Raw genomic sequence first — 11,044 nt, 5'->3', positions numbered from 1 at the left:
TGGGGGGAGGGGGTTTGGGAGAAGGGGGTGGTATTATGGACATTGGGGAGGGTATGTGCTTTGGTGAGTGCTGTGAAGTGTGTAAACCTGGTGATTCACAGACCTGTACCCCTGGGGATAAAAATATATGTTTATAAAAAATAAAAAATTATATTTAAAAAAAAAAGAAAGACAAAAAAAAGTGGTATAGATAGATAATAGAAGGATAGATAGATAGATAGATAGATAGATAGATAGACAGACAAAAATATCATTCACAATTAAAAAAAAAGAATAAAATCTTGACATTTGCAATGACATGGGTAGAGCTAGAGCATATGCTACTCAGTGAAATAAGTCAGTCAGAGAAAGACACATACCATATGATTTCACTCATGTAGATTTTAAGAAACAAAACAAATGAGCAAAGGAAAAAGAGAGAGAGAAACCAAGAAACAGACTCTTAACTATAGAAAACAAACTGATGATTAGCAGAGGAAAGGTGGGTGAGGGATGGATGAGATTTAGGAGTACATTTGTCATGGCAAGCACTGGGGGATGTACAGAATTATTGAATCACTATATTGTTCACCTGATACTGATAGAACACTATGTTAACTCTACTGGAATATTAAAGTTGAATTAAATTAAATTTTTAAAAGGGCAAAAAACTCCTGTAATAAGATATCATGTCACACCTGTTAGGGCCATTATCAAAAAACAAAAGGATATGGTGAGGATGTAGAAATTGAAGCCCTTGTACACTATTGGTGGGAATGTAAATTGTTATACCCACTAGGGAAAATAGTGCAGAGGTTCCTCAAAACAACCAAAAAATAAAAAATAAAAGCAAGAACAAAGCAAAAAATAACAACAACAAAAAAACTATTATGTGATCTAGCAATCTTATTGCTGGGTGTTTATCAAACAAATTGAAATCTGGATCTCAAAGAGGTATTTTTACTCCTGTATTCACTACAACTTTATTCATAATAGCCAAGATGTGGAAACAATCTAAGTGTCCATCAATGAAAGAAAGGATAAAGAAAATGTGGTGTGTGTATACAATGGAGTATAATTTAGCTTTATAAAAGAGTACAATCCTGTCACATGCAACAACATAGACAAACCTTGAGGATATTATGCTAAGTGAAATAAGCTGTCACAGAATTATAAACACTGTCTGATTCCTCTTATATGAGGTATCTAAAGTAGTCAGACTCCTAGAAAAACAAAAATAGTGGTTTCCAGGAACCGGGGGAGGTGGAAATGACTGGATTTTACTCAAATGGGTTTGAAATCTCAGTTACGCATGATGAGAAAGTTCTAGACGTCTAATGTTTAACAATGTACTTACAGTTAAAAACACTGGTCGGCAGGCTTAAAAATTTCTTAAGAGGGTAAACCTCATAATTTGTGCTTTTTACCACAGCAAAATAAGTTTTAAAAATATTGATGAATTCATTGTTAAAGACCATTTCACCATGTATATATGAGGTTCTTCTCACCACCAAAGTAATATCTAAAAGTTATATTCTGCATTTTAAAATAAAATAAACATTGGTTCTCTATTTACAATTGACTTTGGCCATCTAATTGGTTGTATTTGCTCTACAGGAATGTACAGTTTAATAACCATTACCTTGATAGCTCATCTCTTGAGGTGCGGTTTCATTATACCTCTGTGGTTTTCTACACTTCTCTAAGGTTTATGATCCAAACATTCTTTCTTCCTTAGCTCTTTAGTCAAGGATGAAATTTTCATTATTTCTAGTGAGAGAGAGGCTTGGCAGCAACTGAGGCTTGCACTGTTTATTATGTTTTTAATGTTATTACTGTTATTAGCAGTAAACATTGATTAAATGCCTATTGTGCATTAAACTAGGTAGGATATTGAAAACTGGCATCCTTTGACGGGAAGTTTCCATCCTTTAAAAACATGATAAACCCCTCCCCCTAAAAAAAAAAATACAGCGCTACTTACATTTGTCTCATGGAACTATAAAACTCGAGACTTGGAGGAAAGTTACTTGTCAGCTAATCCAAAGTCCCTGGGTGGCTTCAAGTTCCTGTACAGCATCCCTTTGCTGCAACAGTTCCTGAGCTTTTCCAGGAAGCAAGATCCATTATTAGATAGCTCTAAATGTTATAGCATCCTTTCTTTTCTTGAGATAAGACATAGGATAATTTATCCAAGACAGGGTTATGGTCAAGATAACCTCTAAATATTAGGGCCATTATTTTTGAACACAGGACAGGAAATGCTTCTATCTGCTTTTCCCTGTGCAGAGGGAAAAGGTCCGGTAATGAGGTTATCAATAGATTGCTGGGAGGCCATTCAGCATGAGGTATATGGAAGGCATCTTTGTAATGGTCATTCTGTAGTCTACAATGGGTGTTTATTTCTTGGTCAGGATGGGAGGGAAGAGAAGACTAAGCATGGTAAGAGTGACGATCTTTCCTTTGGGGAGACTCCTAACTTACCACTACTTTTTTACATAGTGTCAATTTTATCATGAGGATATTTAAGTTTGTGTATCTATGATTTTCAAAGATTAATGTATATTTATTAGAATGAGAATTCTCAGGAAAATAACTGTCTGGATTTTGTGTTAGTTTTCTAGGCCCAATATAATGAAATACCCCAAACTGGGTAGCTTAAACAATAGAAATTTATTTTCTCATTATTCCGGAGGTTAGAAGTCCAAGGTCAAAGCAGTGGCAAGATTGGTTCCTACTGAAGGCTGTGATGGAGAATCTGGTCCAAGCCTGTCTTCTAGCTTCGGGTGGTTTGCTGGCATTTCTGACATCCTTTGGCTTATAGATGAGTCACCAGGAACTTAGTGTTTACATTCACATAGTGTTTTCCCTGTGTATGTTTAACTGAGCCCAATTTTCCCCTTTTTAAAATATTGGGTTAAGAACCTATCCTAGGGGCGCCTGGGTGGCTCAGTGGGTTAAAGCCTCTGCCTTCGGCTCAGGTCATGATCCCAGGGTCCTGGGATCGAGCCTCATGTTGGGCTCTCTGCTCTGCAGGGAGCCTGCTTCCTCCTCCTCTCTCTCTGCCTGCCTCTCTGCCTACTTGTGATCTCTGTCTGTCAAATAAAATCTGTAAATAAAATCTTTAAAAAAAAAAAAAAAAAAAGAACCTATCCTACTCCAGTATGATCTCATCTTAACTAATTATGTCTACATCAAAACTATTTCTAAATAATTTCAAATTCTGAGGTAGTGAAGGGGTTAAGACTTCAACGTATGAATTTTTGGAGAACACAGTTCAACCTATAACAGGTTTATAAGTAATATGTTGAATACTTAAAAACAAACAATCAAACACATAATCCATGAGCCATGGGGATCCTTGAAAACCAAATATCTGGTAAAGAGTTTCAAATAAAATCACAATTATAAACAAAATCCCAATAAGTATAGTTGCACAAACATACAATTAATTGGGTGAGTGCTGGGATTAAGCTTTCCTATAAAATGACTGAATTCTCAAATATAAGAGAGCCCACCTTGTGGCTTTAACTTTAATCTGTGTAGGATCTGTGCAAAAGAAAGATTTTGTTTTGCTTTGTTTTGTTTTTACAGAGTTCACTTTCAATGATATGAATAAAGGAAGAAGTCGTGCAGATAATCAAAATAATAAACAATAAAAAAATCAAAATGTCATTTTTAATAGAATGGCACAGATTTATATTCCTGTATATAGTTTTCTCAGCTTGATTTTGTTATAGGAATTTTCCATAGGCAGTATATGGAGGTGAAGAATGTATAGTTATGCCTTTTAATCTTTATGTAATTTGGATCTGGCTATTTTACCTTTGAATCTATAATTTACAGATCAAGCATTCTCACTCATATATGAAGTAGGTAAAAAATCACTCAAAGTCTGGTGTAATAATCCATAAATTTTGGACATGAAATATTAGTATTATTTTTAATTTTCTCACTTCTGGATTTTATTCCCATTCTCCTCACAAAGAATGTGATTGACCATGGCTCCAATACACACTGATTTTGGGGAAAGAGTAAAAGTTAATTGTAATGGTATGTTTGTTGAAGAAAATACACAAATGCATATGATTTGGTAAGTAAAATTAATACTTTCTTAAATTAATTTTCAACAGTATTCAGTATATAAATTTGTTGTAAAAATGAGGATACTATGGGACAGCTGTGTGGCTTAGATGGTTAAGCGTCTGTCTTCGGCTCAGGTCGTGAACACCATCTCCTGGGATCCAACATCACTTAGAGCTCCCAGCTCAGTGGGGAGTCTGCTTCTCCCTCTGCCTCCCTCTGATTGTACTTTATCTGTTTGTTTTTCTACGTGTGTGTGTCTTAAATAAATAAATAAATCTTTAAAGAAAAGTGTTTTTTTGAATGAGAATAATATACAAAGAAAATAAACCTTAAAAATCAAAACTAGAATCTTCGCAGCACACTTATTTACGGGAAGATCTACTTGTGTTGGCCAGAGCTCACACCTCCATCAAACCTTAAAATGCCTAGTACTTAGATATTTGGGGATTTACGTATTTATACTAACAAAATCATTTTAAAAGTATCTGATAATCAAACTAGCTGGGAGTAAAAAATGCAAATGTTCCTTCTTCATAATGGCTTAATAAGACTAACAAGACAGTTTTTAATGCTTTCAAGAAAACGTAAAACCAAAACTTAAGCCCTGCATCAAAGAGCACTAATACACAAAATTAATTGCATATCTGGTTACTAGTCCTGTTGAGATCATCTTTGGTTTCCAGAAATCTAGTGATTATACTTAGCTCAAATCTGTAATCTGGGGAAGAATGAGAAATACACATTTCTAGAAAAAAAAAAAAGATATTTCCTTTGTAATATGAGAGTGTGCGTATTTTATTTAAAATGAGATTTTTTTGTATTTTAAGTTTACTAACTGAATTTTAATACAATCAAAATGATATTATCCTCCTCATTAAGGAGTTAAAGATGGGCATATTTCTCAATGAATATTTCTACCTACAGTTTTGTTTTTGTGGTTAAGCCTTGTGGAAAGGTCGTTAGCAAATAACTTGCTTGCAATTACAATAATGGCTTCAACTGATTTTGTGAATGAATTTTTATCTTAATTCCATGCTTATTTTTGCAACAACCAATAAAGCCAGAGAGCCATCTCCATATCTTTGAGATAAAAATATTAAAAAATATTATGTGTTGATCACATATAACTGAGCAAACAAAAATAGTTGAGAAGATTAAAAAAATTAAACTTTTCAAATAAGATAGGTGACCAACTCATTGGATCTTTATTTAAATGATACTTTAAATAATACCTATTACTTTTGCTTTTTATTGATCACATTAAGTTATTATAAGATGCTTTATCAAATTGATTTATTTCCTTATTCATCATTTTTTGTTGTTAAAATATGATTAGTTTTAGTCTAAGGGCAACATGGAAGTTACTTCATTAAGTTTGTATGCAAATGCAGTTACAAGCACTACATCCAGGTGCCTGAGAACATTTATTTTCACTTGGTATTCAGATTTGTTTAACAGCTAAACATAGCAAGTGTGGAGCCACAACCTCATACCTACAATTCTTAAATTCCAAAACCGGAGAAACAGAAGTTTTTTATTTAGCTTTGTTTTTATTTTGTTTTGTTTTGTTTTGTTTGTTTGCTTCATAAACTCCTTTAATAGCAAAACCTGAGCTCAGGTGAATTGATCTGTCTGTAAACCTGAGGTCACTCCCACTCAGCATGAGGAGTTAGATGCTTTACTGCAGAAATGTTCATGTTCTGATGATTGGCCTCTTAGAGAGGTTTAAGGTAGATGCACTCTACTACCTTCCCAAACTTAAAAATTCTGAATTCCTAAGCAAATTCACCCCAAAGATTTCCAGTTAGGAATTGAGGACCTGTGCTTTCTCTCTTCTTTTCCAGAGAAACTTAAATACATTTATAAATGTCCCAAAGGTATTCAGCACCGTGTGATTTTCTTAGTTTGCTTTTGTTTTTCTTCTTAGGCATGAAGATAACATCATCATTCCACCATTTTTGTGGGTAGAGAGATACGTTTTGAAAGACCGAAACTATTCTTCCTGTAAGAGGATTTACAGAACGATAATGAGCTCTGAAGGGACTGTCCATCCAGCCACATGCTCACATGGTAAGTCGGAAGGTCAACCGATGATGCTGGTATAATTTCAGTAGGGTTGCTCTTCATTTTTGTTGGTAATGGCTGTGGGTATTGTTATCACGTGGGTTGTTGGAATAATTCATTTGTGACAGATAAAATTATTCATTAAACACTAGTGACTTTACAGCTTGAAAACGTAATTCGTTCTGCCATGGTGATGCATAGGTATGGGAGGCAGGGATGCTGCCGGGTCCGATGAGATTTTGGCTTTTAAGATTGAAAAGCTCTACATTGGATAGAGCGGGTCTCCCGGGAGACAGTTTCATTATATCCCCAATGATAGCAACATTTCTCTGATAGACAAAATTTTCATTCTCCTTGTTTCATGCCATTGGTCCTAGCTATATCCCTTTGCACTAGTCTAAATAGTTCAATGTTTTAGCTCTTAGTAAAGGGCTCCTTTCCCTTCCATTTCCTGCTTCCATATTATCCAATAAAACCTTCAGCTTAAATTTGCTATTCTTTAATATCCTTTAATTTTATTCTCTGGAACTCAGTCTATGATTCATCTGCCTTTTACTACCCTGAGTTTCCCTAACAGTTATGGTCAGAGCTACTTAATGAGAATCATAATACATTTTTACACAATAGTAGAATCAAATTCAGCAATTCATATCTTTTTGCTAAAAGTTCTATGGTATTATAGGATTTTTTTTTCCTGCCAAATGCCAGTTTCTTTCCAATTGCCACTAAGACAAATAAAACCTAATAAAAATGATGACTTTATAATAACTAAAAGCCAAAAAGTAGCTGGATTTCTTCCCATTTAACAGTTGCAAACACCAAATTGATTTTCTTTTCTGTAATTAGCTGAGAATTGACATTTTGTTATTTTTTTTGTTTCCCTTGCCTGATTTTTAAATGACTATTATTTTTTTAATTTAATTTTATTTTTTTCAGTGTTCCAAGATTATTTTTATCAACTTACAAGGTCTCAAGTTATTTAGAAAATTTCAAACTCAATCTCCTTGTATTGTTGTTATATATTTCTCTTTTTCCATTTTCATATATTTTAATGGTATTAAAGAAACTTATTAATAATTAAAAATCCAGGGCACCTGGATGGTTCAGTCATTAAGTGTCTGGCTTTGGCTCTGGTCATGATCCCAGGGTCCTGGGATCAAGCCCCGCATAGGGCTCCCTGCTCAGCAGGAAGCCTGCTTCTCCCTTCCCACTTCTCCTGCTTGTGCTCACTCTCTCACTGTCTCACTCTGTCAAAGAAATAAAAAAAATCTTAAAAAAATGATTAAAAATCACCCCCCCACACACATTCTCCCATTACTTTTTTGTACCTTGTGCCTAGCAAAACAACTTTCACAATAGGAGAATAAGTGTTACATGAATTCTACACCAAACAAAACTTGCAAAATTGTGAGGAAAACATAAATAAAATATTTAAAAGGATACTGTACCATCCAGCAGGGGTAAATGTGTGGGGGTGGGAAAGGACCATGAGATATGAGCAGTTAAGAGGAAACTAATGCAGACATCCAAACACGAATCATGATGGTGTCACTTTCAGTTCTCTTACTTGAAAACTGATTAAGATTTGAGTCAATTCCAGGATATGTTGTGGATAAAGGTGACCACAATATGCTTTCCACTTCTCCCTTCAGAACATGGAGACCACTTTTGATGCCCTTGAATTTGAACTAGACTTGTACCTTGCTTTGATTACTAGAATGTGGTGAGGGGGTTCCTAGGTAGCACAGTTGGTTAAACATCTGCCTTTGGCTCAGGTCATGACTCCAGGGTGCTGGGACCCATCCTACATTGAGATCCTGGCTCATCAGGGAGTCTCTTTCTCCCTCTCCTCCCTACTGGTGTGCTCTCTCTCTCTCAAATAAATGAATAAAATGCTTTAAAAAAATGGTGAAATAATTTTGGGTAGTTCTGAGCCTACCCCTCAAAAAAGCCTGTTCAACTTCAGTTCTAGTCTTCTGGAAACATTGAAGCTACCACATGAAGAATCCCAGGCTAACCATCTTTAGGATAAGAGGGCTGCAAAAGGGCCCCCACAAAGAGTCAGCAATACCCAACAGGACGATGATGGCCAACTTGGACTACAGAGTCCCAGATGAGCTGCCAGATGCCAGTGCCCACCATGCCAGGCAAGATCAGCAGAAGAATAGCCCAGCTGAGCTCAGACTCATGGGCAAATAAATGTACTGCTATTTAAAACCCCTTAGTTTAGTGATTGCTTTGTTAGTGAGAAACAAAAGTTAACAGGCAGAAAGAAATGAACATGCAGGCATGGGGTATTTGGTTTGTTGGAGGAAATGCCTGTAACTGTTTTCTATAATAGAGTGTTTGCAGTTTCTCTGGAGGTACACAGTATGCCTACTGTAATGTTAAATGCATCACAGTCAAGCCATTGTGCCACAGTTAAGCTCTTCTTTGTGCAGTCTGCAAGTTGTAGCTTCTGTCTAAAAGGTTTGACCCTTTAATTTAAAATGATCACACTTGCTACTGGCGGGTGTGGGGCGGGACAGATATTAATGACACACATTTTACATTTCTTTTAATCTAAATTTTAATTGCATCAAAATAATATATGTACAAAAAATAGTATATGTACAAAAACCATTTTTCACTCTTCCTGGTATTAATTTCCACTTCTCAGAGACAGTCACCCTTGAGTTTTTTGCTCTTTTCTGGCTATTCACTTTCACATTTTCAAATAACATGCTTACAAATAATACATTTTTATTTTCAATTTTGGATATACCTCCTGATTTCTGACCATAGACGAAGAGGTTTTAGCTTACACATACATCCTGACTTTATCCACACATACTTCCCCTCTCCTCTTTTTCCCAATATGTTACTTTGTGTTTAATTAATATCCAGCATTAAATTATGATTATGCCATAAACATTCTTCAAAGTAAAACTATGCAATGTGCCCTTTTTAAAAAAATCGTCGTCCTTTTACTTTCTCCCAAGTTAATAATTGCTTCCATTATTCATTTTCTCAGTCTTCAATGTCTTCATTGCTAATGGATTATCAGAATTGCCTCTGCATTTGTAAAACTTGTCATAAAACGATAACACACATCTGGGAATCAACAAATTCAATATTTTTCCTTGCAGGAAAACAAACAAACAAACAAACTTGGCTTCTATTTCCTTGTTCAGTATGGGCTTGTTTTCTCTTGAGGCCTCAAGGACAACAGATATCCTAGACTTTCAACTTAACAGGAATCCTGGGAATTTCTTTTCTTCTCTGCCATGCAGGACTCATTTTGCCTAGATCCCTGGTCTTTTTCTCTTTCTTGGATTAATGCCTTACTTTGTTGAGCCCAGTTTCCAGTAACTTCATCACAAAGGATGAATGCAAACAGCATGATCTTGATGTAGAAATCCCAAAGTTCCAGACACTCTGAAATCTGTGTGGATGGTAATATCTAGAGATGAGCAGTGCCCAGTTGGCACAGCTCTGTCAGCAGCTCTGACATTCAAGAAAATTGTTTGAGACACTGAGAGTATTTTAAATCTCTGCTCACATTTGATTGTTGCTTTTTATTGGTTTTGGTATTACGGAATGCAGATCGTTTTCCCTCAGAATTTTGAAAGTAATGCTTCAAAGTGATCCAACTTCTGGTGTTAATATTTTCTGAACTGAAAACCTGATATTTCTTTTTTTCTGCAAACATTTAGAAACTTTTACTCCCAATTTTTGAAGATTTCTAAGATTTTGAAGCTGGTACCTGACAGAAGTCACTTTTTATTTTTAACAGAGCTTCCTGTGGCCCTTTCTACTTGCATATGCCTGTTCTTTTGAGTATGAAAAATTATATTTATTTATTTGTTTAAAAATAAATAAATTTTTCCTCTCAATTTTCCAAACTCTTTTACAAGTAGCCTTCTTAATCACATTCTGGGTTTATTTTCTAATTTGCACATCTCTGTCTTCAAATTTATATCTTTTTATATCTCCTAAATTATTGTTTTACAGGACTTTTTAAACTTGTTTTCTCAGTGTCTAGTGTACTTTTTAAAAATTTCCACTGTCCTATTTTTAATTTCCAAGAGCTTATTCTTGTTATATTAATGTTCTTTGAAAAAACATTATGTTGCTCAGTTGATGAGATATTTTTATTACTTTCAGAATATTAATTATAGTATTTTTGTGTATTTTTCTGCTCCAGGCATTATCTCCATTTTTTTGAAGTTGCTTTACTTTGTAGGCTTGGCTTGTTTTCTTTCATCTTAGAAGCTTTCCATAAGCACCTCATAATCCTTGGTCAGGTTTTATTTCCAAGAAAGAGGTCTCAAAAAATTAAAAGATAGATATGTGTGAACAGGTATGTCAATTGGTAGGAAGATAAGATTGCAAAAACATGACTTCTGTTTATTGGAGGATGCTCATATCTCTTGATCTATAGGTCTTTGACAAATCTCCGTCCATCTGAGTTTTGGGTGTGAATTGCAAGTTTACCTCTGTTTTACAGAGGCTTGAATCTCAGCTTTGAATCGTTTTCTAACCATTTCCTTATCTATTCTCCAATTTGCACATTTTATGATTATCTCCCAGTTACCAAATTATCCTTTCTCGTCCATTCTATCTATGCTTGTAGGCTTATGTTTTTTTTTTTTTTAAGATTTTATTTATTTATTTGACAGAGAGAAATCACAAGTAGACGGAGAGGCAGGCAGAGAGAGAGGAAGGGAAGCAGGCTCCCCGCTGAGCAGAGAGCCCGATGCGGGACTTGATCCCAGGACCCTGAGATCATGACCTGAGCCGAAGGCAACGGCTTAACCCACTGAGCCACCCAGGCGCCCCTAGGCTTATGTTTTTAAAAGCTCTGGGAGGTTCTGAGAGACTGGAGAATTACACATATGTTCAATCTATATATTTTACCAAACATGTTTTGATA

The sequence above is a fragment of the Mustela nigripes genome, chromosome 13 (assembly GCF_022355385.1).
Source record: "Mustela nigripes isolate SB6536 chromosome 13, MUSNIG.SB6536, whole genome shotgun sequence".
In the NCBI taxonomy this organism is placed as follows: domain Eukaryota; kingdom Metazoa; phylum Chordata; class Mammalia; order Carnivora; family Mustelidae; genus Mustela; species Mustela nigripes.
This window is presented reverse-complemented; position numbering follows the sequence as displayed.